This window comes from Bubalus kerabau, chromosome 4 (assembly GCF_029407905.1).
Source record: "Bubalus kerabau isolate K-KA32 ecotype Philippines breed swamp buffalo chromosome 4, PCC_UOA_SB_1v2, whole genome shotgun sequence".
In the NCBI taxonomy this organism is placed as follows: Eukaryota; Metazoa; Chordata; class Mammalia; order Artiodactyla; family Bovidae; genus Bubalus; species Bubalus kerabau.
In genome coordinates, this window is record NC_073627.1 from 63399288 (window position 1) to 63424597 (window position 25310).

Genomic DNA, 25310 nt, shown 5'->3' on the forward strand with positions numbered 1-25310 from the left:
TTGAAACAAGATGGAGGGTCCTTGTCTTCCCTGGCTACTCTTATCCTCTTCACAATCCTCAGTCTCCTGCTTCAAGACTTTCATAGGGAAAGAGGCAAGAAAAAGAGCAAGAATGTTAAAGAGAAGGATGGAAAGGAAGGCAGGTGAGATATTTCAAAGTATTTTTAACTGCTTATATATGAGAGGATAAGAAATAAAACTCTCAAATGGAGTCAGTATGGGGCTCCAAGTCAGGCACGGAAAATAGAGGACCTCAAGTGTCAGTTAAGGTTTTTGCAGTTGGTGGTAGGTGGGAAGAGTGGTGCCCCCAGGCCACCTGGTTCATTCTTGGATGCTATGTCTTCTTTCCCTGTCCTTCTGTTGCAGGAAAGGGGACCCCTTCTAGGGCCCAAAACTGGGCTGTTGTCCAACACTCAGAAAAGAATTGTCTGAGGAGACATGTGCTGACAAAGCAAGAGATTTTATTGGGAAAGGGCACCCAGGTGGAGAGCAGTAGGGTAAGGGAACCCAGGAGAACTGCTCTGTCACATGGCTTGCAGTCTTGGGTTTTATGGTAATGGGATTAGTTTCTGGGTGGTCTTTAGCCAATCATTCTGACTCAAGAGTCCTTCCTGGTGGTGCATGCCTTGTTCAGCCAAGATGGATGCCAGAGAGAAGGATTCTGGGACATGGTCGGATAGGTGGTATCTCCTTTTGACCTTTCCCGAACTCTTCTGGTTGGTGGAGGCTTATTAGTTCTCTGTTCCTTACTAGGACCTCCTGTCGTAAAACAACTCATGCAAATAGTTACTATGGTGCCTGGCCAGCGTGGGCAGTTTCAATCAGCGTGCTTCCCCTAACACTTCTGTAGACTTCATTATATCAACTGTGCAGAGCTAAGAGAGTGGTTAAACTCCTCTGAACCTCACTTTTCTCATTAGTATTGTGGGACATAAATTTCAATAAGAGGAAACCAGGCATGGTGAGAAAGAGTGAATGGCCCAGGGAAAAGGCAGCTGACTGCCAGTTAGTTTCATAAATTAGTATTATTGATAAATTTACTAGGGTACATTTATTTCTTGGTACAGTGGGCATAGAAACTAGGCTTGAATAATTCACCTGAAAATGATCATGTTTCTAATAATAGTCTTACAATAACTTGATTGACACAACTGTGTTCATATGACATGACAGAGATAAATGACATTTTTACTTATGATTGAGGGCATCCCTTTCCAATGGCTAGAAGGCTTGCATATATATATATATATATATATATATAGATTTTTTTTTTTTTTTGAGGAATCTGCTTCTGATATTCAGGATATCTAGAAAATTACATTTATAATGATATTTTTTTATGCTTTGTAATTATTAAATTAGAGCAACAAGGGGCACTCTGCCAGGCTATAGGAAGTCTTGCTAAACTAGTAATATCTTCCCTACTGATGGAAATGCTCATGGATAATCCTGGGTAGGGTCTGAAAAATTTTACTTTTCTGCCCCATATTTTTAAAATTACTTTATTTACTTACTTTTATTTTTTAATATATATGTTTTATTGAAGTATAGTTGACTTACAATGTTTCATGTGCACAGCAAGGTGATTCATTTATACATAATACACATATATAAATATTGAAATTATTTTCCATTATAGGTTATTGCAAGATATTGGCTACGTTTCCCTATGCTATACAGTAAACCCTTGTTGTTTGTTGCATATCTATTTTAATTAGAAATCTAGAATTATATTCATAGTCAGACAAGGGGAGTCAAAATGTCATAAATGTTTTAGTTAGGCAAAAATTCATATGTTTTCTAAAATATATGTATATACACATGAATTTCATATTCATGTGTATATAAATATTATACATATATAATATATATACAAAAGCTTTTCTACTATGCTTGATGAAGTTTTGAGAAGGAACATCAAAAAAATAAAAAGAAGAGATGGAGAAATTGGAAAACATAAACTAAATGAAATGGGAGTACTGAATAATAAATAAAAAAAGTGAAACAAACTAGATAAAAGTAAAAGATTATCATATATTTCAGTTGTTTTTAAACATGGCTGCTCATTAGAAACATATCTGTAGCTCTGGAGAAAATAAAATACCTGGGCATTTTTATTTTTAAAAAATGTTCATGACAATTCTGATATACATCTGGATTTTAAAAAGTGATTACAGGTTTTTCTATTAAATGTTAGTTTTGGTGATATAGATTTATTTTATTTTCCCGTTGATCAATCATGATACAATGGTGATAAGTGAGTAATAGTTACATAGTCAAAATAGTAAGAGATGTTTATGAGGTTTCACAATCAATAGCAGGAAAAATAGATAATTACAATTGCAAGTAATAATGGAAACATGATTAACCTAACTATAAGATAATTACTTACAATTTGGGGAGTCAAGCTGAGTGATGTGGTAAGTGGAAATGCATACATGCACATATTTTCATCTGCCCAGCCAATCTATGTCTTTTGGTTGGTGCATTTAATCCATTTACAGTTAAGGCAGTTTTCCATATGTATGATCCTATTACCATTTTCTTTATTTTTTTTTGGATTTCTTTTGTGTAGATATTTTCCTTCTCTTGTATTTCCTGCCTAGAGAAGTTCTTTTAGCATTTGTTGTAAAGCTGGTTTGTTGGTGCTGAATTCTCTTAACTTTTGCTTGTCTAGAAAGCTTTTGATTTCTCCATCAAATCTGAACAAGAGTCTTGCTGGGTAGCATATTCTTAGTTGTAGGTTCTTCCCTTTCATCACTTTAAATATGTCGTGCCATTCCCTTCTGGCTTGTAGAGTTTCTGCTAAGAAATCAGCTGATAGCCTGATGGGGTTCCCTTGTATATTTTTTATTCTTTTTCCCTTTGTGCTTTTAATATTTTATATTTGTCTCTAATTTTCGTCAGTTTGACTGCCGTGGTCTTGGTTTATTCTTCTTTCGGTTTATCCAGCCTGGGACTCTTATGCTTCCTGGACTTGATTAACTATTTCCTTTTCCATGTTAGGGAAGAGTTCAGCTGTTATCTCTTCAAATATTTTCTCAGGTCCTATCTCTCTCTCTTCTCCTCTTGAGACCCCTAAAATGCAAATGTTGTTGTGTTTAATGTTGTTCCAGATGTTCTCTTATGATGTCTTCATTTCTTTTCATTCTTTTTTCTATATTCTGTTCTGTGGTAGTGATTTCCACCATTCTGTCCTCCAGGTCACTTATTCATCCTTCTGCCTCTGGAATTCTGCTATGGATTCCTTCTAATGTCCTATTCATCTCTGTTTATTTGTTCTTTAGTTTTTCTAGGTCTTTGGTAAACATTTCTTGCGTCTTCTCCATTGTTTCCCTGAGATCCTGGATTATCTTCACTATCATTATTCTGAATTATTTTTTTTGGAAGGTTGCCTATCTCCACTTCATTTAGTTATTTTTTTGGAGTTTTATCTTGTCCCTTCAACTGGGACATAACTTTCTGCTTTTTCATAATAACTTACTTTCTGTAATATGGTTTTTATTTTATCCACTGTGGGACTGTGGCTCTCCTTGCTTTATCTGTCTCCCCTCTGATGGAGGAGGCTAAGAGCCTTGTGTAAGCTTCCTGATGGGAGGGACTGGCAATGGGAAAAACTGGATCTTACTCTGGTGGGCAGGGCCATACTCAGTAAATCCAACTATCTGTTGATAGGTGGGGTTGTTCTCCCTCCCTGCTAGTTGTTTGGCTTGAGATCTTTTAGCCCTGAGGTCTAATGGCTTTATGGTAGTGTTAGTTGCAACTCCCAAGAGGGCTTACACCAAGGGGGAGCTTCCCAGCCTGCTGCTGCCAGTGCCCCTGTTCCTATGGTGAGTCCCTGCCTACCCACATCCCAACAAAAGACCCTCCAATACTAGCAGGTAGTTTTGGTTCAGTCTCCTGGGGAGTCATTGCTTCTTTCCTCTGATTCTTGGTGCATGCAAGATTTTATTTGTGTCCTCCAAGAGTGGAGTCTCTCTTTACTCAGTCCTGTGGAAGTCCAATAATCAAATTCCCCTGGTCTTCAAGGTCAGATTCCCTGGGGATTCCCAGACTCTTTGTCAGATCCCCAGGCTGGGGAGCCTGATGTGGGGTTCACAACTTTCAAAACAGTGGGAGAACTTCTTTGGTATTATTGTTCTCCAGTTTGTGAGTCACCTACCTGGCAGGTATGGGGTTTGATTTTATCATGATTGTGCTTCTCCTACCATCTTGCTGCAGCTTCTTATTTGTCTTTGGATACAGGGTATATTTTTTTGGTGGGTTTCAGTATCACACTGTCGATGATTGCTCAAAAACTAGTTTCAATTTTGGTGCTCTCTCAGAAGAAGTTGAATGTGCATCCTTCTACTCCACCATCTTGAACCACACTCCTTTGCTCCATATTTAAAAAATAAATAAAATTACTTATTTGTCTGCATTGGGTCTTAGTTGCAACACTCGAGATCTTCATTGTGTCATGTGGGATCTTTAATTGTGGCACACAGACTCTAGCTGTGGCACTCAGGTTCATTAATTGTGGCATGGGCACAGGGGCTATGTAGTTCTGGCAAACCGGCTTCAGAGTGCATGGGCTCAATAATTGCAACACACAGACTTAGTTGTTGTGTGGCATGTGGGATCTCAGCTTTGTGACCAGGGATCAAAACTATGTCTCCTGCATTGCAAGGCAGATTCTTAACCATTGTATACCAAGGTAGACCCCCTGCCCCAGTCTTTTTTTTTTTCCTCTGTTTACACATTCTTTCTTTACATGTACATAAGTCCCTGTTTTGAGTTGATGCTTTTTAGAGGACCACAGGAGATGTTTTATCTTTTCTTCATGCATTGATTTAAAAGAACTAAGATTCCCTCATTTCCAGTTTTAAAATGAGTTAATATATATAAAACCTGCTATGTAGGAAGCAGTAAGATGTGGAGTTATGAGCATGGACTCTGGAGTTGGACAGACCTGGAGTTTAATCTGGGTTCTATGTCTTCTTTCTGGAAGAACTGTCAGCAAGTTGCCTACCAACTCTCAGTCCCCTGGGTTCTTCATCTGTTAGAATAGAAATAAGGGCCAAATCATTCTCACAATGTTTTGTGAGGATTAAATTATATAATGTAGGTAAAGTGTCTGGTGCATGCAGTGAGTCAGTACCAGTCAGTTACTGTTGGCCTTATTATCATTATTTTACCTAACAACATAATTGGATATTTAATACTTCTCTGTTTGAGAAAGTATATGCTGAAAAATATGCTGAAAAATGTAATCATGCAAGTGAGGGTCTCTCATGATGTTAGAACATGTAAGGTGCTTAGTAAATATTCCTTGAATTTGTAAGCTCAAAGTGTCTTTGATAACAGTGGTCATTGAAGAGGTAACTTCATCATCCTCTAGATTTAAGAGTCCCAAAGTGCTTTGGCTTCTTGGTAGACTGGTATCCGATGACCTCATTTTCTAAACTTTACAGTTCAGTTCAGATGCTCAATCATGTCTGACTCTTTGCAACCTCATTGAGTGCAGCACACTAGGTTTCCCTGTCCCATTACCAGCTCCTGGAGCTTGCTCAAACTCATGTCCATTGAGTTGACAATACCTTCAACCATCTCATCCTCTGTCGCCCCCTTTTTCTTCTGCCTTCAGTCTTTCCCAGTATCAGGTCTTTTGCATCAGGTAGCCAAAGTATTGGAGTTTCAGCTTGAGCATCAGTCCTTCCAGTGAATATTCAGGACTGGTTTCCTTTAGGATTGATTCTTTTAATCGTTTTGTAGCCTAAAGGACTCTCAAGGGTCTTCTCCAACACCACAGTTCAAAAGCACCAATTCTTCAGCACTCAGCTTTCTTTATAGTCCAACTCTCACATCTATACATGACTACTGGGAAAACCATAGCTTTGATTAGATGGACCTTTGTCAGCAAAGTAAATTCTCTGCTTTTTAATATGCTGTCTAGGTTGGGCATAGCTTTTCTTCCAAGGAGCAAGCATATTTTAATTTCATGGCCGCCTTCACCATCTGCAGTGATTTTGGAGCCAAAGAATACAGAGTCTGTCACTGTTTCCGTTGTTTCCCATCTTTTTGCCATGAAGTGATGGAACTGGATGCTATGATGGTTGTTTGCATCATAAGATTTATATATATATATATATATATATATATATATACACACACACACACACACACATACATACACACACACATACATACATATATGTATATAGTTCTTCTGTTTAAAATATTTTAAACTTTTGGGAACTTCAAATCTCTTTAAAAAGATAAGAGTCATGAGAATTTATGAATTAAGTAATTGGACCTGAGGCTCTAACATTTGACAGACTCCAGACTACCCACTTTATCTGAATTGGTGCTTTGGTCCATGGTCCCTTTTTCTCTTATTATCATTACTGAATACAAACTTAAGAGCGTTCTTTACTTTGCTGCTGGGACTTTTTTTTTTTTTTTTTAGGTTATCAATGTGTAAAAGAAAATAGACACTCATATGACTGGATTATTTGAAAAAAATTTTATTGTCCCATGAATTTTTACAAATGTCCAGAAATAATTATCAGTTGACATAATAGTGTAAATCTGTGACTTTAATGAAGCTTATGGTAGATAAAAATACTTGATTTCTGTGGCAGTGGCCAAAATAAGGTTGATTTAGCATTGGAATATCGCATTTTTCCCAGTTCAACAGTATTTAAGAAGTAGCCAGCTGATACTGAGCACACGTGTGGGACTGTTGTTAAAAATGTAACTGTACCTGGCTCTTATACAAGGGTAAACCCACACCCTAAAGAGGAAGATAAGCCATAAAACCATGACTTAGTATAAGGGTTCTAACAGGACTTACAGGACATGTAAAGGAGGTCATAAAGAGTTGGAATTCTGTCTGCCTGGTGTTCAACAGACTTTGTTGTTTACTTGCTTAAATCTATGCTTCATCCAGCATCACTTGTTTTGCCTTACAGACAGAGCCCCATTTTATTTGAGTGTTCACCTCCACATGGTTGTGAACTCAGGGAAGGAGACCTTCCCAGTCCCAAAAAGGTTTTTCTTGGCTGATATCTACACCAGTCATGGTGCTTTCAGCCTCTTTATTGACAGTAATTGATTTAGATGTCATGAAGGCCAATTTTATGTGTCAAATTGGTTGGTCTACAGTCAAATACCCAGGTATTTGGTCAAACGTTATTCTAGATGTTTCTGTGAATATATTTTAAAAATGAGATTAACATTTTCATTGGTAGACCCTGAGTAAAGCTTATTACTCTCCATAATGTTAGTGGGCTTCATCCAATCAGTTGTAGACTTTAAGAGAAAAAGGCTGAGGGAAATTGTGCTTGAAGAAATTTTTGGCCTTCAGTTGCAACATCAGCTGCCCAAAACTGATGACCTATCAATTTAGGATGGCCTAAAACTTTGGATATGTCCTTATGCTTAATCATGTGAACCAGTTCCTTGAAATATCTCTCTCTGTGGACACATGCACACACACACACACACACACACACACACACACACATGAACACTCTGGTTTTTCTGTTTCTCTGCTTCTGCTGCTTCTGCTGCTAAGTCACTTCAGTCATGTCCAAGTCTGTGACCCTATAGACAGCAGCCCACCAGGCTCCCTCATCCCTGGGATTCTCCAGGCAAGAACACTGGAGTGGGTTGCCATTTCCTTATTCTCTGTTTCTCTGGGACACCCTAATACACTAACACAGATATGAACATATGATAAATATTTCTATTCATTGCTTGAAAGGGAAAGTCTGCTGAATAACTTGGGAGCAAAAACTACACTAAAGATGCCAGAACAGAAAGTTGGAAATAATCCAGATCTTTTATGGCCCTCTTGAGCATTGAATTAACCATTGGAAGGCCTCAGTGTTTTTTTTTTTTTTTTTTTGTAAGATAACAAGGCATCTTATCATAGGAGCCACTTTGATTTAGTTTTTCTTTTACTTGCAGCCCAAAGCATTCTTTGAGATGCACATTTTTCTGTAATGGGGAAAGAAAGAAAGTAAGTTTGAACTGGGTGTTGACAATCTTCAGGATTATCCAAAGTGAATAAAGAGAAGAATGTGAGGATTATCAGAGTACACAGCATTGGCAAAGAAGAGTGAAAACTTACTATGGGTTTGGGGTGTGGTGGGAACCTCTAAGTCTCTAAAAGGCAGGGTATGCAATGGGATATAATGAGTGAGGGGGTTAGCAGTGTTATCAGGGGCCGTAATGTGAAACTTTATGTTCCATGTTCAAGAGCTTAGACACAGTTTTGTTTTTGTTTTTGTTTTTTTTTTTTAATTAATTTGTTTTTTACTGACAGATAATTGCTTTACAGAATTTTGCTGTTTTCTATCAAACCTCAACATAAATCAGCCATAGGTATACAAATATCCCCTCGCTAGCGAAACTCCCTCCTATCTCCCTCCCCATCCCACGCTTCTAGGTTGATACAGAGCCCCTGTTTGAGTTTCCTGAGCCATACAGCAAATTCCCATTGGCTATCTATTATGTCTCTTCAAAGCTTTAAAAAGGTCTTAAAATTCTCCTATTAAAAGAACAAAACTTATTTTGTTTAATAGAAGAATTATAAGACATTTTTAAGCTCTGAAGAGACATAATCAAATATGTATTTAAAAGCCAACTATGTGTCAAATGGCCATGGGCATGACAGAATTATAACTATTTATAGTGCAGCTATTAATGAAAAAAGACTAGAAGACTAGCATAAAAGATATATAACTAAAGATATAAAGAAAGAATGACAAGACAGATTTGCGGGGGGGCGGGGGGCGGCGGGAGGGGTGCGGGGAGAGCGGGCAGAGACTCAGTATAGTTGAGACCTATATCCCCAGGTAGACATTTCACAGATAGGAGAATAATTACAGTTGCAGAAGTGTTCCTCAAGGAGCAAGGAATCCAATCCCACTTTGGACTCCCCAGCCTGGGGTTTCTGCACCATGAAGATGAGCCCCTAGAATATTTTACTTTGAAAATCAACAGGGCTTACTTTTGGGAGTGTCAATGGACTGGGAAATAGAGTCCACTCTTAAAGGGCCCACACAAAATCTCACATACTCCAGGCCAAGGGAAGAAACAGTAACTTAAAAGAATCTGGGTCAAATACACCTGCTTACCCTGGAGAGTCTACCAGAGAGGCAGGAGTAACTGGAGCTCACCCTGGAAACATGGAGACTGGCAGCAGTCATTTTTGGAAGCTCATTCTACCACAATTACACTGATTCTTATAAGTGCTATTTTTGAATCCTCTCTGTAGCCTGTTAGTACTATGACTGTCGCTGCCCATCAGTAGGATGGCTGCCTTAAGGACTCTGTGAGCCTACAGCCATCCAAAGAGCCAGCCCTTATACCAGAGGGCCCAGGACCCTGTCTTGCACATCAGTTCACTGACATTATTAGCTGTAGGACAAGTCTCACCAACCAGTGGACAAGCACCATCTCCAAGGCTCCCTGGGCTCTGCAACCTCAGGACATGGATCCAGCTACCAGTGGGCCTGCACTAACCCCAGGAACCCTAGGATTCTTCAGTTGGCCACTTCATGACCAAACCCTGACCACCAGTGACTGGCAACCTCCTCACAAGGCAGGACTAGCAACATTCAACCCATACAGGGCACACCTAGAGCATATAGCTCTTTGACTAGAGGTGAGTGTGCTGCTGGGATACCTAAGATGTCTCCTACAAAAAGCTCTTTCTCCATAGCTGGGAAATATAAGCAACTTTCCAAATAAATAGAAATAAAAACAGCAAATTAAGCAAAATTAGTCAACAGAGCAATATATTCCAAATGAAAGAACAAAATAAGACCAAAGAGGAATTGAGTGAAATAAAGATAACCTAATAGAGCTCAAGGTGATGATCATAAAGCTGTTCGAAAAACTTGGAAGAAGAATGGATAAAGTGAGAAGTTAGAAATTTTAACAAATGTTAAAAATGTAAATAAGTTGGAAAATGTAAAAAAAAAAAAAAAAAAAACAACGAAACAGAGCTGAAATAAAAGTGTACTAGAAGAAATCAACAGAAGACTAGGTGGTACAGAGGAACAATTCAGAGTTGGGAAACAGGGAAGGGGAAATCACTGGAATTGAACAAAAAGGAAAAAAACATAAAAAGAAATGAGGTCAATTTAAAAGACCTTGGAAGCAACATTAAGGGTACTGACATTCACATTATAGGTGTCTGAGAAATATTTTTTTCAATTTCTTTAATTTTGTATCTATATGAAATGATGTATAGTCACCATACTTATTGTGATAACCATTTTGCAGTGTGTGTAAATCAAATCACTATGTAGTATACATAAACTTATACACTGCTGTATGTCAATTATATCTCTATAAAACTGGAAGAAAAAAATGAATAAAAATTCAGCTATGGTGACAGTAATGGAGATGTACTGTATTTCAATAAGAATATCAAAGGCATAAACATCCATGAGGTGATTTTTTAAATCATCCAAGCAAGAGATGGCATGCACCTATGTTGACTATGAAAACCAAAACCAAAACAAACAAACAAACAAAAAAACGAACAAAAACCCCACAATTTTTAAATTAATTATATCATTGAAAGATTCAGCATGAAATTTATCTTATGACATACAGGCAACATGTTTAAAATTTATGATAAATATATACACATTTACCACATTTCAGAAAATTTGCGCAGAATACTATCTGTTCACAATCCATTTATCCAAAGCAGTAGAAAAACTGAGCATACTTATCGAGGAGAGTCTGTGCCAGAAATTGGAAATTTAAAAAGGCATGGCTTCTAGCTTCATGGATCTTACAGTGTAGTGAGAGAGATAGTCTCTAATAATAATAAGCAGTCTCTCACCCTTAGCACCTTCTTCACATAGCAGTGTTTGGGTAGGATGCGGTATATATTTTTCCAACTTTATGGAACCTAGAGCAGGCAAAACAAACAAACAAACAAACAAAAAACCGTTTCCATTTTACCACCTCCAAAAGATCACTCCCAGGTAACTGGATGTGAATTCTTGAGCTCACTCATCAAGCAAGCTATCTTTGGACACCTGATTTCAGCATCACCATCCTTGGCTCTTGGTGGGTAAAGACACAAAAAAGGCCCACTATGACCTCAGTGAACTGAGCATAGTGGGAGAGGGATATCTAAATGTCTGTAACCTTATAATATTTTTGAGGATTGCCATGAAGGGTGTTTGGGGCTTCCTGGTCTGAGAGAGCACAGAGGGTATTCCAGATGGGCAAAGTTCTGAAGGCTGGGAAGAGAGAGGATCACTGGAATAAAAAGGCTCAGGGGAATCAGGGCCAAGAGGGCAGCGGGAGCCTGATGATGGAAGGCCTTACCAGTTGGAGTTTGGATTTTACCCCCAGGGCACTGGGGCACCAAGGGAGGTATTGAAACCAGTAGAGAATTCAGGGTGAGAGATGCAGGAGACATGAGTTATTATAATATAGTGGCAACAAGGACCCTGCAGTGGGTCCAGCTTCTAGAAGTAGGAACCTCATTTCCTTCTACCCCTACCTCTCCAGGTCATTGTGCAAATGTTTTGTACAGCAGGGGCTCAATATTTGCTAAATCAATTTGGATTAGAGCAGGAGAATTGTTGCCAGATATAAAGAAAAATAATCACAAGCAAAATAAACACATCATTACAAACTGCTGTACATGCTATAAAGGGTTTAGAGAAGTACAGCAAGAATAGTCTGGAAATAATGGAAGACCTTCCTGCAAAACCATGGGAAGGTGAGACTGGAAGTGTAGGATGGGCAGCAGCACTGAAGAGTGTGCCTAGAAAAGTGTTCCAGGCAGATGAGTGAGCCTGAATATATGAACATGACAGATATAGGAAAAAGAACAAAATTCACTGTGGCCAGAGTGCACAGTGACGGAAGCAAAGTGGTTTGAAACTGGAGGTGGTCAGGAGCCAGATCACACTTAATGTGGGCCACAATTGATTCATGTTGATGTTTGGCAGAAACTAATAAAATTTTGTAAAGCATTTAGCCTTCAATCAAAAAATAAATAAATAAAAGAGATCTTAGGAATTATGGGAAGTCAGTAAACAGTTATAATCAATTTACTCTTTCTCAGAGATCTGGCAGTCAAGAAGGGATCATGAGACTGAGTTTCTAACCATCTGAATGGTTAATAGAGAAGTTTAAATCTTTGTTTTTGATCAGGATTGCATTAGGAGGTTGCTTTGGCTCATTATACCAGTGCCTTCTCTAAAATTAAGTAAAATTGTTCTCCCAGACCAATACATTTTCCCAACATGCAGTGTTCACCCCTGGCTTGTTGGATAATTTTTTTAAAAAAACCTCAAGATTGTTGGAAGATGAGGTTAATTATAATCTCTTGGCAACCACTTGTGATTTAGCCTTGATGACTGTGTTGCTGAAATGGCCAGTTTTCTTTACTTAAGAAAGGCTCCTATTAGACATTGGTAAGGAACTTGAACTCTCTTTTCTTTTAGCAGTCCTCTTAGGAAGGGAATCACACTCATTGGTAAAGATCCTTGCTGATCTAGAATGGCCTGCCTGGGGTCATGCATGACCTTCATTTTTTCCATGTAGTAAATGATGCCTGTATTAGTTTTCTATGTCTGTGTAAAAATTACCAACGTTTAGTGGTGTAAATCAGTGCACATTTATTGTCTCACAGTTTTTCCTTGGGTCAGGAATTTGGTCATGGTTTAGCTGGGTCTACTTAGGAGCTCATGAAAAGGTGTCAGACCAGCTGCATTGTCATTTGGAGCAAGCTAATGCATATTCTTGGCAGAAGTCTGTTAAAATTATATGACTGAGGCCCTCAGCTCCTATAAGTTACCCTTGTCTGTAGGAATTCACCATATGGCTGGCTGATTGTCTCAAGGCCAAAAGGAAAGTGTCTTTTTTTGAATCTCTCCTTTCTCTTCTGAGAAGGCTTGGACTCTCTATAAAATTTAGGCCTACTCAGGATAATATCTCTTTTGATCAACTCAAAGTCAAAAGATTGAGGACCTCATTCACATCTGAAAAAATTCCTTCCTTCTTTCAAATATAATGTAATCACAGGGGTGAAATTTCATCCTACACACAAATCCCTTCCATGCTCGGGCTGGAGGGATTATTCAAGTTATATGTACAGGTGGCAGGGATCTTGGGGCCATCTTAGAATTTGGCCTACCACAGTGACCCTCATTCCTACATATGGGAACCAGTGCCGCAATTACCTCAGTGTAGTGAACTGTTCCCCTCATTCCTTCATACAGTGGAAAATTATGGAAGGCTGCTAAAATGTTCAACCCAAATCACTTCCAGTATAGCATTTGAAGATGCATAGACATTGTTCTAGGCTAATATCTTTAAATTGAGAAGACAGAAATAATAGTCTTTGGATTGGATATTGGTTTTTTGCCTTTACACGAAGTTCAGTTCAGTATCTCAGTCATGTCAGACTTTGCGACCCCATGAACCATAACACGCCAGGCCTCCTTATCCATCACCAACTGCCAGAGTTTACCCAAACCCATGTCCATTGAGTCGATGATGCCATCCAACCGTCTCATCCTCTGCCATCCCCTTCTCCTCCTGCCCTCAATCTTTCCCAGCATCAGGGTCTTCTCAAATGAGTCAGCTCTTCACATCAGGTGGTCAAAATATTGGAGTTTCAGTTTCAGCATCAGTCCTTCCAGTGAACACTCAGGACCGATTTCCTTTAGGATGGACTCGTTGGATCTCCTTGCAGTCCAAGGGACTCTCAAGAGTCTTCTCCAACACCACAGTTCAAAAGCATCAATTCTTTGGCTCTCAGCTTTCTTTATGGTCCAACTCTCAGATCCATACATGACCACTGGAAAAACCATAGCCTTGACTAGACAGATCTTTGTTGACAAAGTAATGTCTCTGCTTTTTATTGTACTGTCTAGGTTGTCATAACTTTCCTTCCAAGGAGTAAGCGTGAACTGTATTCTCAGAAGAAAACCAAAGCTAGCTTCCCTGACACCACCTCAAATTTCTCAGCCAGCATTCCAAGATTTCTTACAAATGTAAAGTGAGAGGAAAAGTTCCCACATTTCTGACTTGGGAAACCTGTTGGAGAGTGGAGCTGTTCTCCACTGTGGAGAGAGAGGAAAGAAGAAGTGAGGTGGGTGGGAGAGGATACGCAGAGGCTCCATCTTGATGACAGCTCTAGGGGACTCACCACGTCTCTCTTCAAATTCCTCTTCCAATCATTTCCTTTGCCTTATCTCCCTGGTCCTTTTATCCTCTGATCTCAGACTCTGGCTTCTGATGCTTCTCCCCTCCAAGTTCTTTGCTGTCCTGTTTGGTACATTGTCTTTTGTCAGACAGCTCAGGGTCAGTGTTTGCTTTATTCTCTCCTCTGTAACTCCTGGTCCACTTTCAGTTGACAGGCTCTACTGATGTTGGTGTCACATTTCACTCAGGACATAGGTTTTCTCTCCTCAAGGAATTTACTGCATGTCCCCTCAATCCTCATTCAGTCTCCCTTTGAAGAGAAGAGGATCCCACAGCCCCTCAGCTTACATACTCTCCAGCATCCCTCAGAGCAGGATAACTGAGTGCTACATAAAATCACTGTATTAGTTTCATGTGGCTGCTGCAACAAATTAACACAAACACTGGCAAAAAACAAGTTTATTACCTTATAATTCTGAAAATTGGATGTTCTAAAATCAAACCCCTCCTAATGACTCACTTTGTGATACCAGTTTCTTTGCTAAAAAAATGTATGCAAACCTTTTTGTTTGAGTATAGAATTTCATTTTAAATTCTCTTGCATATTGCTTGGTCAAGGGAATAACCCTCTGCTACTGGATGACCTCAGTCTTTACTGTGTAGGTTCTTATATTATCTGTTGAATTTCCTTGAGCATTGTTGTGGGTCAGTACACCTGTGTATTGTCCGTGGAGTTTGCTTCTGTTATTACCAATCTTCTTCCTTCTTTGTGTTTTAGAAACAGCAAGGAGTATTATAAAGTTCTCACTGGCTTGATTCATCCACTAACCAAACATGAAATCTTAGGCAAGTCACTTATTGTTTCATAATCTTTATTTTTCTATGTGTAAAATCAGAGTATGATTTTCAAGGACCCATTCTTGCTTTGTCTCTGAGGGTTTGCTAATGTGATATTAAATTGGTTTGGAGGCATTTTTTTTTTTTTTTTGGTTTGTTTTTTTTTTTAATTTTATTTTATTTTTAAACTTTACATATGTTTTGTGTCTCACTCCATCATGTAACAACAGTATGATGTTTGGAAATCACCTCATTTCTCAGAGTCACTTGTAAAATAAGGACAATAAAACTTAGCAGCATTAAAACAAAAACAAAAAATCTTAGCAGCATTGAAAAATAGAATATTGATCTAATTCACAGGATGCTTCTATTATATTCTCAAAATCAGTGTTTGGACATGGAACCAATGATATAAGTGTTTCTCTAGATTTCTGCTCCCTAGTCTTTAGAGAAAGCAAATAGAATTTAATAGGTACATTCTCCTTAGTTTAAGAGGGTGATGTTACACTGACTAACCCTCAATTATAAATACCTGTGGTTATGTTTTTCCCCAAAATTGGAATGTGTAGAAATTAAAATTTATGCTGAGCCTAATAGGCAACATACACCTTGCTTGACACTGGAGATACAAAAAAGAACAAACTAATACTCCTGATCTTGAGGAGCTCAGAGACAAGTTTAGGGTCAGACATACCAGTTAAGGGTTACAGTTTAGCTTGGTAGGGAATGTGAGACTAGAGTGGTGAGACAAAGGAGAAAACAACTATCTCTGCCTTTGGGGTCAGAAAAGGCTTTGCAGATGAAGACTTCCTTTGAAGTAGATCTTAAAAATATGTTGTATCATTGATTCTGTTCGTGACACCAGTTGTCTTCTTGTTCACACTGTTCACTGAATCCAGGGTAGGAAAGGCAGGAGCTAACAGTCTGGAAGAAGACTCGAGTAGCTATAGGAAATGCGGAAGCATTTATTCTTTCCTGGCTGATGCAGTAGCCATAGCAGCAGACACACTATATTCTCCTTTCTCATGGTTGACCCAGTGGACACAGTCTTGACACAGGAGTAAATGCCGCTGCTTTCTAGGTGGAGCTCACACAGATGTACTGCACACAGTATCCCGTGACCAAGCAAGTACCGCATGACATGCATGTAGAGTGCTATAAATGATCGCAGTTTTTCAGTTCAGTTCAGTTCAGTTCAGTCGCTCAGTCGTGTCCGACTCTGTGACCCCATGAATCGCAGCATGCCAAGCCTCCCTGTCCATCACCAACTCCCGGAGTTCACTCAGACTCACGTCCATAGCGTCAGTGATGCCATCCAGCCATCTCATCCTCTGTCATCTCCTTCTCCTCCTGCCCCCAATCCCTCCAAGCATCAGACTCTTTTCCAATGAGTCAACTCTTCGCATGAAGTGGCCAAAGTACTGGAGTTTCAGCTTTAGCATCATTCTTTCCAAAGAAATCCCAGGGCTGATCTCCTTCAGAATGGACTGGTTGGATCTCCTTGCAGTCCAAGGGACTGTCAAGAGTCTTCTCCAACACCACAGTTCAAAAGCATCAATTCTTCGGTGCTCAGCCTTCTTCACAGTCCAACTCTCACATCCATACATGACCACAGGAAAAACCATAGCCTTGACTAGATGAACCTTTGTTGGCAAAGTAATGTCTCTGCTTTTGAATATGCTATCTAGGTTGGTCATAACTTTCCTTCCAAGGAGTAAGCGTCTTTTAATTTCATGGCTGCAGTCACCATCTGCAGGATTTTGGAGCCCCCAAAAATAAAGTCTGACACTGTTTCCCCATCTATTTCCCATGAAGTGGTGGGACCGGATGCCATGATCTTCGTTTTCTGAATGTTGAGCTTTAAGCCTACTTTTTCACTCTCCACTTTCACTTTCATCAAGAGGCTTTTGAGTTCCTCTTCAGTTTCTGCCATAAGGGTGGTGTCATCTGCATATCTGAGGTTATTGATATTTCTCCCCGCAATCTTGATTCCAGCTTGTGCTTCTTCCAGCCCAGCGTTTGTCATGATGTACTCTGCATAGAAGTTAAATAAGCAGAGTGACAATATACAGTCTTGATGTACTCCTTTTCCTATTTGAAACCAGTCTGTTGTTCCATGTTTAGATCTAACTGTTGCTTCCTGACCTGCATAGAAGTTTCTCAAGAGGCAGAACAGGTGGTCTGGTATTCCCATCTCTTTCAGAATTTTCCACAGTTTATTGTGATGCACACAGTCAAAGGCTTTGGCATAGTCAATAAAGCAGAAATAGATGTTTTTCTGGAACTCTCTTGCTTTTTCAATGACCCAGTGGATGTTGGCAATTTGATCTCTGGTTCCTCTGCTTTTTCTAAAACCAGCTTGAACATCAGGAAGTTCTCGGTTCACATATTGCTGAAGCCTGGCTTGGAGAATTTTGAGCATTACTTTACTAGTGTGTGAGATGAGTGCAATTGTGCGGTAGTTTGAGCATTCTTTGGTATTGCCTTTCTTTGGGATTGGAATGAAAACTGACCTTTTCCAGTCCTGTGGCCACTGCTGAGTTTTCCAAATTTGCTGGCATATTGAGTGCAGCACTTTCACAGCATCATCTTTCAGGATTTGAAATAGCTCAACTGGAATTCCATCACCTCCACTTTCTTTGTTCGTAGTGATGCTTTCCAAGGCCCACTTGACTTCACATTCCAGGATGTCTGGCTCTAGGTCAGTGATCACACCATGGTGATTATCTGGGTCGTGAAGATCTTTTTTGTACACTTCTTCTGTGTATTCTTTCCATCTCTTCTTTATATCTTCTGCTTCTGTTAGGTCCATACCATTTCTGTCCTTTGTCGAGCCCATCTTTGTATGAAGTGTTCCCTTGGCATCTCTAATTTTCTTGAAGAGCTCTCTAGTCTTTCCCATTCTATTGCTTTCCTCTATTTATTTGCATTGATTGCTGAAGAAGGCTTTCTTATCTCTTCTTGCTATTCTTTGGAACTCTGCAACATATGCTTATATCTTTCCTTTTCTCCTTTGCTACATGATCATTATTTACAAAATGTGGAGTGAGAGAGCCTGAATATGCCATGTTGGCTAATTTGCTCTCTCCCCACAGATATGTAGAAATCTGTTATGTGAACAAGATGGAAAAGGGCATTTCTGCTGGATTAAACATAATGGAATCTGACCTATTAGGAAACAATATATTGTAAACTTCTTGAAGCAATAATCACTTCTCTTTATCATTTCATCTATGACATTCCCTATTATCACTATACTTCAAAACTGTGTAGTAGAAAGTACACTTCACACAGAAGATTGTTACTTTGCGATTTTTGGAAATCACATAATTTCTCAGAACCTCTGTTTATGCACTTGTAAAATAAGGACAATAAAACTTAGGTCTTCAAATATTTTTATAAAAATAAAATTGTGCATTAGACATAGATATGCTTTATATACTCTGAAAAATCTACAAAGGTATTAGCATTTTGGGGCTTTCTAGGTGGCTCAATGGTGAAGAATATGCCTGCCAAGTAGGAGATGAAGGTTGGATCCCTGGGTCTGGAAAGTCCTCTGGAGAAGGAAACGTTAACCCACTCCAGTATTCTTGCCTGGAAAATCCCATGGACAGAGGAGCCTGGTGGGCTACAGTCCACGGGGTTGCAAAGAGTTGGACATGACTTAGCGACGAAACAACAGCATTAGTGTTTTCATTGTCATAATTTTGTGTTGTTGTTATTTATGACTGCAAGGAAGGAGTCTTCTCAGTTATCCTACTACTCTGAGTTCCTAATAATCCAAATTCAGGGAAGAACTGTAAGTCTTTTTAAGATATGTTACAAAAGCACATTGTACACAGGATGCAACTTGAGTACAAGTATCCATAAAAGCTGTAAGAGTTTTTTGGGGTCAGGTTGCAGTCATCCAATAATGACTACTCCTATTGGATTGGCTTCTGCACCATGTCTTCTCAGAGGTACATGGCTTTCCTGGTGCTACACTAATTCCAGTCAACACAGCTGTCCCTAGCCAAACGACCTCTTGGGAAATACTTTGGGAGCTTCAGAACCTATTCAGTCAGAGGTATATAAAGGAAAGCACACTGGTGATGGTCCACAGTGAGTGCAGGCAGTGAGGAAGTACACTGTCTGTGGAGAATTTAATAATAATGAAGAAACCCAGCAAAATTTTGATCTGCCTTTTATTATCCCCATATGCTGGAAATCCTAAAAATGCCAGCCATGAAATAACTCTCCCCTGTCAAAAGTGTTTAATTGCTCTAAGAACCAAATAATTCCCATGTTTGTTGTTGTGTTTAAAGAAAATATATGTAAACTTCAAATTAGCACTTTTTTTTTTTTTTTTTTTTGCTACTTATCCTTTAATTAGCACTGTATTCTACACAGAAGTTAACTGGGGGAACTCTCAGTTATTCAGCTAGCCTCAAATACACATGGACTTAGCTATATGTATTTGTTCCATGAGGATGTCTTAAGTGCTCATGATTGTTAGAATTAACTGTAGAACAGTCCCCATAGTCCAATGTGTAGTACTGCATATTCTTAAGTTTAAACAGTTAATTGAAAGTAAACAATAACACTGTTATTGTAAGCACAAATAAGCAGGACTTGAATTACCTCAGTTAGTCATTCTATGTGATTATTTGGAGTTTTTGTTTGTACTTAAAAATTTAAAACACATGGGCAAAATGTGAATTGCAAGGTGTAATATTTTTGTTTGTTAAGTGCAATTTTCAGTTCATCCATAAAATATTTTATTGAATCTGAATAATGCCTGAACCACTGAAAATTTTAAATTTTAAAGAAAATGATTATTGATTGTTTTGTGGTTACTACTAAAAATCACTGTTGGAACGGGTATTAAAAAATGATCTGCCCTAGAGTCAAAAACTTTAGGTATACCTCTGTATACAGCCTTAAGTTCAGGAACTTTACATTCACTGAATAATCCTAAAGTAGAGGTGGGCAACCCAGAAGCAGAACTCAACACTGCCTTTTGGTCATGAAACACACGACTTCTTAGTGAAAATAATTTCCTTAACGTTCATAGCATTGTCCTCATTATTCCCTGGCTTCCTGGCTAGCTGAACATTCACTCTTTTCTCCTCCTGGCAAAACCTCCCATGTGAAAGACATGCTTACTTTGCCTTCGCAAGTCATAGATAGAGCTTTATTGAAAAGTGGCTTGCTGAAGTACTTGTAAGAGTAAACACTGTTCATTGAGTTGTTATGTGATAATATGATTGTTTACAGAGTCCATAGCAGGGTTTTTTTTTTTTTTTTTTCCTTCAGTTTATATCTTTTTTCAGATGGAAGATAATCAAAGGCAGCAAGACCATAACTTTAAACCAGGAACCCTACTTCTTATACTGGCAAAAATGACAGGGACTGTTATAAAATGTGGACTGTTATAAAATGTAATATTCTATAGCATTTTATTTTTTTATTTTTTATTTTTTTAATTTATTTATTTTAATTAGAGGCTAATTACTTTACAATATTGTATTGGTTTAGCCATACATCAACATGAATCCACCATGGGTGTATACATGTTCCCAATTCTGAATCCCCCTCCCACTTCCCTCCCCATACCATCCCTCTGGGTCATCCTAGTGCACCAGCCCCAAGCATCCTGTATCCTGCATCAAACCTGGACTGGAAATTCGTTTCTTATATGATATTATACATGTTTCAATGCCATTCTCCCAAATTATCCCTCCCCCCTCCCACAGAGTCCAAAAGACTGTTCTATACATCTGTGTCTCTTTTGCTGTCTCGCATACAGGGTTATCGTTACCATCTTTCTAAATTCCATATATATGCATTAGTATACTGTATTGGTGTTTTTCTTTCTGGCTGACTTCACTCTGTATAATCGGCTCTAGTTTCATCCATCTTTTCATTAGAACTGATTCAAATGTATTCTTTTTAATGGCTGAGTAATACTCCATTGTGTTTATGTACCACAGCTTTCTTATCCATTCATCTGCTGATGGACATCTAGGTTGCTTCCACAAAGACAGAAATATAGAACAGTAGAACAAAATAGAAAGCCCAGAGATAAACCCACGCACCTATGGACACCTTATCTTTGACAAAGGAGGCAAGAATATACAATGGAGAAAAGACAATCTCTTTAACAAGTGGTGCTGGGAAAACTGGTCAACCACTTGTAAAGGAATGAAGCTAGAACACTTTATAACACCATACACAAAAATAAACTCAAAATGGATTAAAGATCTAAACATAAGACCAGAAACTATAAAACTCTTAGAGGAGAACATAGGCAAAACACTCTCCAACATATTCTATAGCATTTTAAAAAAAGACAAAAGCGTTTATGTAGTAATTATCCAGCAAAGGATGTTCTTACTTGGAAACTTTGGTAATAGGAAAGAGTCAACTCTCCCCCTTGGACCCCAGCCTGTGTTGCAGGATCTCTATGTGATGGCAAAGGCTTTCTCCTCACAATCCACTCCGTGGACTGGCCACCATGGCAGCTGTGACAATTTCTTACATTCCAACTCCAAGTTTCCCCACAAACTGTCTTCTGACATCATTAACAAAATTGGGTCACCAGTTTGTGCCAAGTATCAAAGTCTGATCACCAGTGACTCTCCTTTCAGACACCTCCTCTTCCTTCTGGAAAAGTACACATTTATAGACGTACAGTTTCTAGATCTAAGGGCTTTGTAGCCTTTTGTGCCTTATCTTCCTCACATCACTTCCAGGATCTGTGCTTCAGATCCTCTTTCTCTGTCATCTCAGGTCTTCTCACAGCTCCAGCAGCTACGTGTTTTATGTGAACAGCTCCAAAAATCTGTAACACTGGTTCCAGGTTCTTCTCAGTTATGGACTCACTTTCTAAGCTTTTGAACAAACTTGCCTCCTCATCTTTTCAGCACAGGTAATTCACAGGATACAGCTAATATCAGTTATAAACATTAGTATGTTTTATTTCAGGCTGCCTTACTCCTGAAGAGTTGACTTTTTTTCCTTTTGAATATTTTTCTCCAGAATGATCTTTCTAACACTATCGCAGTTGCCCAGAACCATGCCTCATTTTAGAATGTTTTATAATTAGACCTTGTTTTTCCTGGGAAAATATTACTTTATATGTAGTTTTAGAAGATTATACCTGTATCTCATCAATGTGAAAATATATAAGTAATATGTCATATTGTTATATGCATTATATAATATGTCATACTATGTCAGTTTTCTACTTTTTCATACAGAAATTGTGTTATAATTTTGAATTCACTTTATAATTTCCTGAACTCCAAATATTCAAGTTTTACTTATTTTATTTTATCTTTTATTTTTTGTTTTCTATAGAAAGGGTATATGGGTGATCAGTTATATGGGTCTTTTTGAATATTTTCTCAAGCCCTTTATCTTTCTCTTCTTTTTCTGGGACCTCTATCATGTGAATTTTGGTGCATTTAATGCTGTCCCAGAGGTCTCTGAAACTATTATAATTTCATTCTTTAAAAAAAAAAAAAAAATTCTGTTCTGTGGCAGTAATTTCCATTACTCTGTCTTCCAGCTCATTTACTCATTTTCCTTCCAGTGTTAGTCTGCTCTTGATTCCTTCTAATGTATTTTTAATTTCAGTTGTGTTTTTCATCTCTGTTGTTTAAATCTTTGTTAAAGATTTCTTGTATCTTTTCAGTCTAAGATCTCCATTCTTTTTCTGAGATTTTGAACTATCTTTATTATCTTTACTCTGAGTCTTTTTTCCCATAGATTATCTTTCTCATCTTTATTTAATTATTCTTGTATCTATTTACCTGGCTCCTTTGTCTGCAGCATATTTCTCATTTGTTTCATTTTGTTTAACTCTCCATTTGTGGTCTCCTTTCTGCATGATGCAAGACTGTAGCTTCTTTTGCTTCTGGTGTCTTTCCCTCAGTGAGTGAGGCTTTCTGGTAGGAAGAAGAGACTTTCTGGTAGGAAGAAAAGAGTTTTGTCCCTCTGGTGGCTGGGCCATGTCAGGTGTATGGTTTGTGTGGCTGTGAGCTTAGTATTATTTTTGGCAGCCTGCATACTGATGTGTGGGATTGTGTTACCTTGCTGGTTGTTTGGCTTGAGGATTTCCAGTGCTGGAACCTACAGACTGTTGTGTGGGGCCAGATCTTGGTGCAGAAATGGGGATTTCCAGGAAAGCTCATATCAATTAACATTCTTTGGCCCTCTGCTGTGGGTGTCATTGCCTTCACAGTGAGCAACAGCCAACCCCCACCTCTTTGGGACTCCAAAACCCATAGTTAGGTCTAGCCCAGGTTCCTGTGAAGCTACTGCTTTGTGCTGGGTCCCAGTGTACATGACATCTTGTGTGCACCCTAAGAGTAGAGTTTCTTTTTCCCCCAGTTCTGTGGAGCTCCTGCATTCCAGCCCTACTGGTTTTCAAGGCTAAATACTCTGGGAGTTCTTCCTCCTGATTCTAGACCCTCAGACTGTCATTGAGGGCCATTTTCCTGTTGGATCATCTCTGCACAGCCCACGTGGGTTTAATATTTCTTTTTTAAAGAAATAGTAAATTTCTGTTTTAAAGAGATTTTAAATAGCAAATTTCTTTTTTAAACAGATTTTTTTTTAAGAAATAGTAAAGGCTGTTTTTAGTGTGGATGTCTTCCACCTCATTCCTCAATGTATCCTTTCCATTATTCCCTTGAAAAGAAGTTTGACTGATGTTGTGGTAACCAGAACTTGCCATGCATGTTGATCACAACCTTACCTTTGTTCTATGGATGTCACTGCCCTGTTGTAGGTTAGACCTTTTCCACCTATTCTAGTTTGGTGGCCACTGCTGAGTTTTGCAAATTTGCTGGCGTATAGAATGCAACACTTTCACAGCATCATCTTTTAGGATTTGAAATAGCTCAACTGGAATTCCATCAACTCCACTAGCGTTGTTCATAGTGATGCTTCCTAAGGCCCACTTGACTTCACATTCCAGGATGTCTGGCTCTAGGTGAGTGATCACACCATCATGATTAACTAGGTCATGCAGATCTTTTTTGTACAGGTCTTCTGTGTATGCTTCTGTTAGGTCCATACCATTTCTGTTCTTTGTTGTGCCCACCTTTGCATGAAATGATACCTTGGTATCTCTAATTCTCTTGAAGAGATCTCTGGTCTTTCCCATTCTATTGTTTTCCTCTATTTCTTTGCACTCATCACTGAGGAAGGCTTTCTTGTCTCTCCTTGCTATTCTTTGGAACATTGCATTCAAATTAGTTTACCATTTCATTCCAATCCCAAAGAAAGACAATGCCAAGACTTCTCAAACTAACCACACAGTTGCATTTATCTCATTTGCTAGTAAAGTAGTGCTCAAAATTCTCCAAGCCAGGCTTCAGTAATACATAAACTGTGAACTTCCAGATGTTCAAGCTGGTTTTAGAAAAGGCAGAGGAACCAGAGATCAGATTGTCAACATCCGCTGGATCATAGAAAAAGCAAGAGAGTTCCGGAAAAAAAAAAAAAAAAAAAAAACACATATATTTCTGCTTTATTGACTATGCTAAAGCCTTTGATTGTGTTGATCACAATAAACTGTGGAAAATTCTGAAAGAGTTGAGAATTCCAGACCACGTGACCTGCTTCCTGAGAAATCTGTATGCAGGTCAGGAAGCAACAGTTAGAACCAGACATGGAACAACAAACACACTGGTTCCAAATAGGAAAAGGAGTATGTCAAGGCTGTATATTGTCACCCTGCTTATTTAACTTATATGCAGAGTACATCATGAGAAACACTGGGCTGGATGAATCACAAGCTAGAATAAAGGTTGCTGGGAGAAATATCAATAACCTCAGATATGCAGATGACACCACCCTTATGGCAGAAAACAAAGAGTAACTAAAGAGCCTCTTGATGAAAGTGAAAGAGGAGAGTGAAAAAGTTGGCTTAAAGCTTAACATTCAGAAAACTAAGATTATGGCATCTGGTCCCATCACTTCATGGCAAATAGATGAGAAAACCGTGAAACAGTGGCTGGCTTTATTTTTTGGGGGCTCCAAAGTCACTGCAGATGGTGACTGTCGCCATGAAATTAAAAGATGCTTACTCTTTGGAAGGAAAGTTATGAGCAACCTAGACAGCATATTAAAAAGCAGAGATATTACTTTTCCAATGAACGTCCATCTAGTCAAAGCTATGGTTTTTCCAATAATCATGTATGGATATGAGAGTTGGACTATAAAGAAAGCTGAGCCCTGAAGAATTGATGCTTTTGAACTGTGGTGTTGGAGAAGACTCTTGAGAGTCCCTTGGACTGCAAGGA

The 25310-nt window shown here is 38.7% G+C and overlaps 1 protein-coding gene across 1 annotated transcript in view; it reads left to right on the forward strand.

Moving 5' to 3' along the window:
* Window positions 1-25310, forward strand: part of CA10 (carbonic anhydrase 10) — an 841230-nt gene that overhangs the window by 129097 nt on the left and 686823 nt on the right. The window lies entirely within an intron of this gene.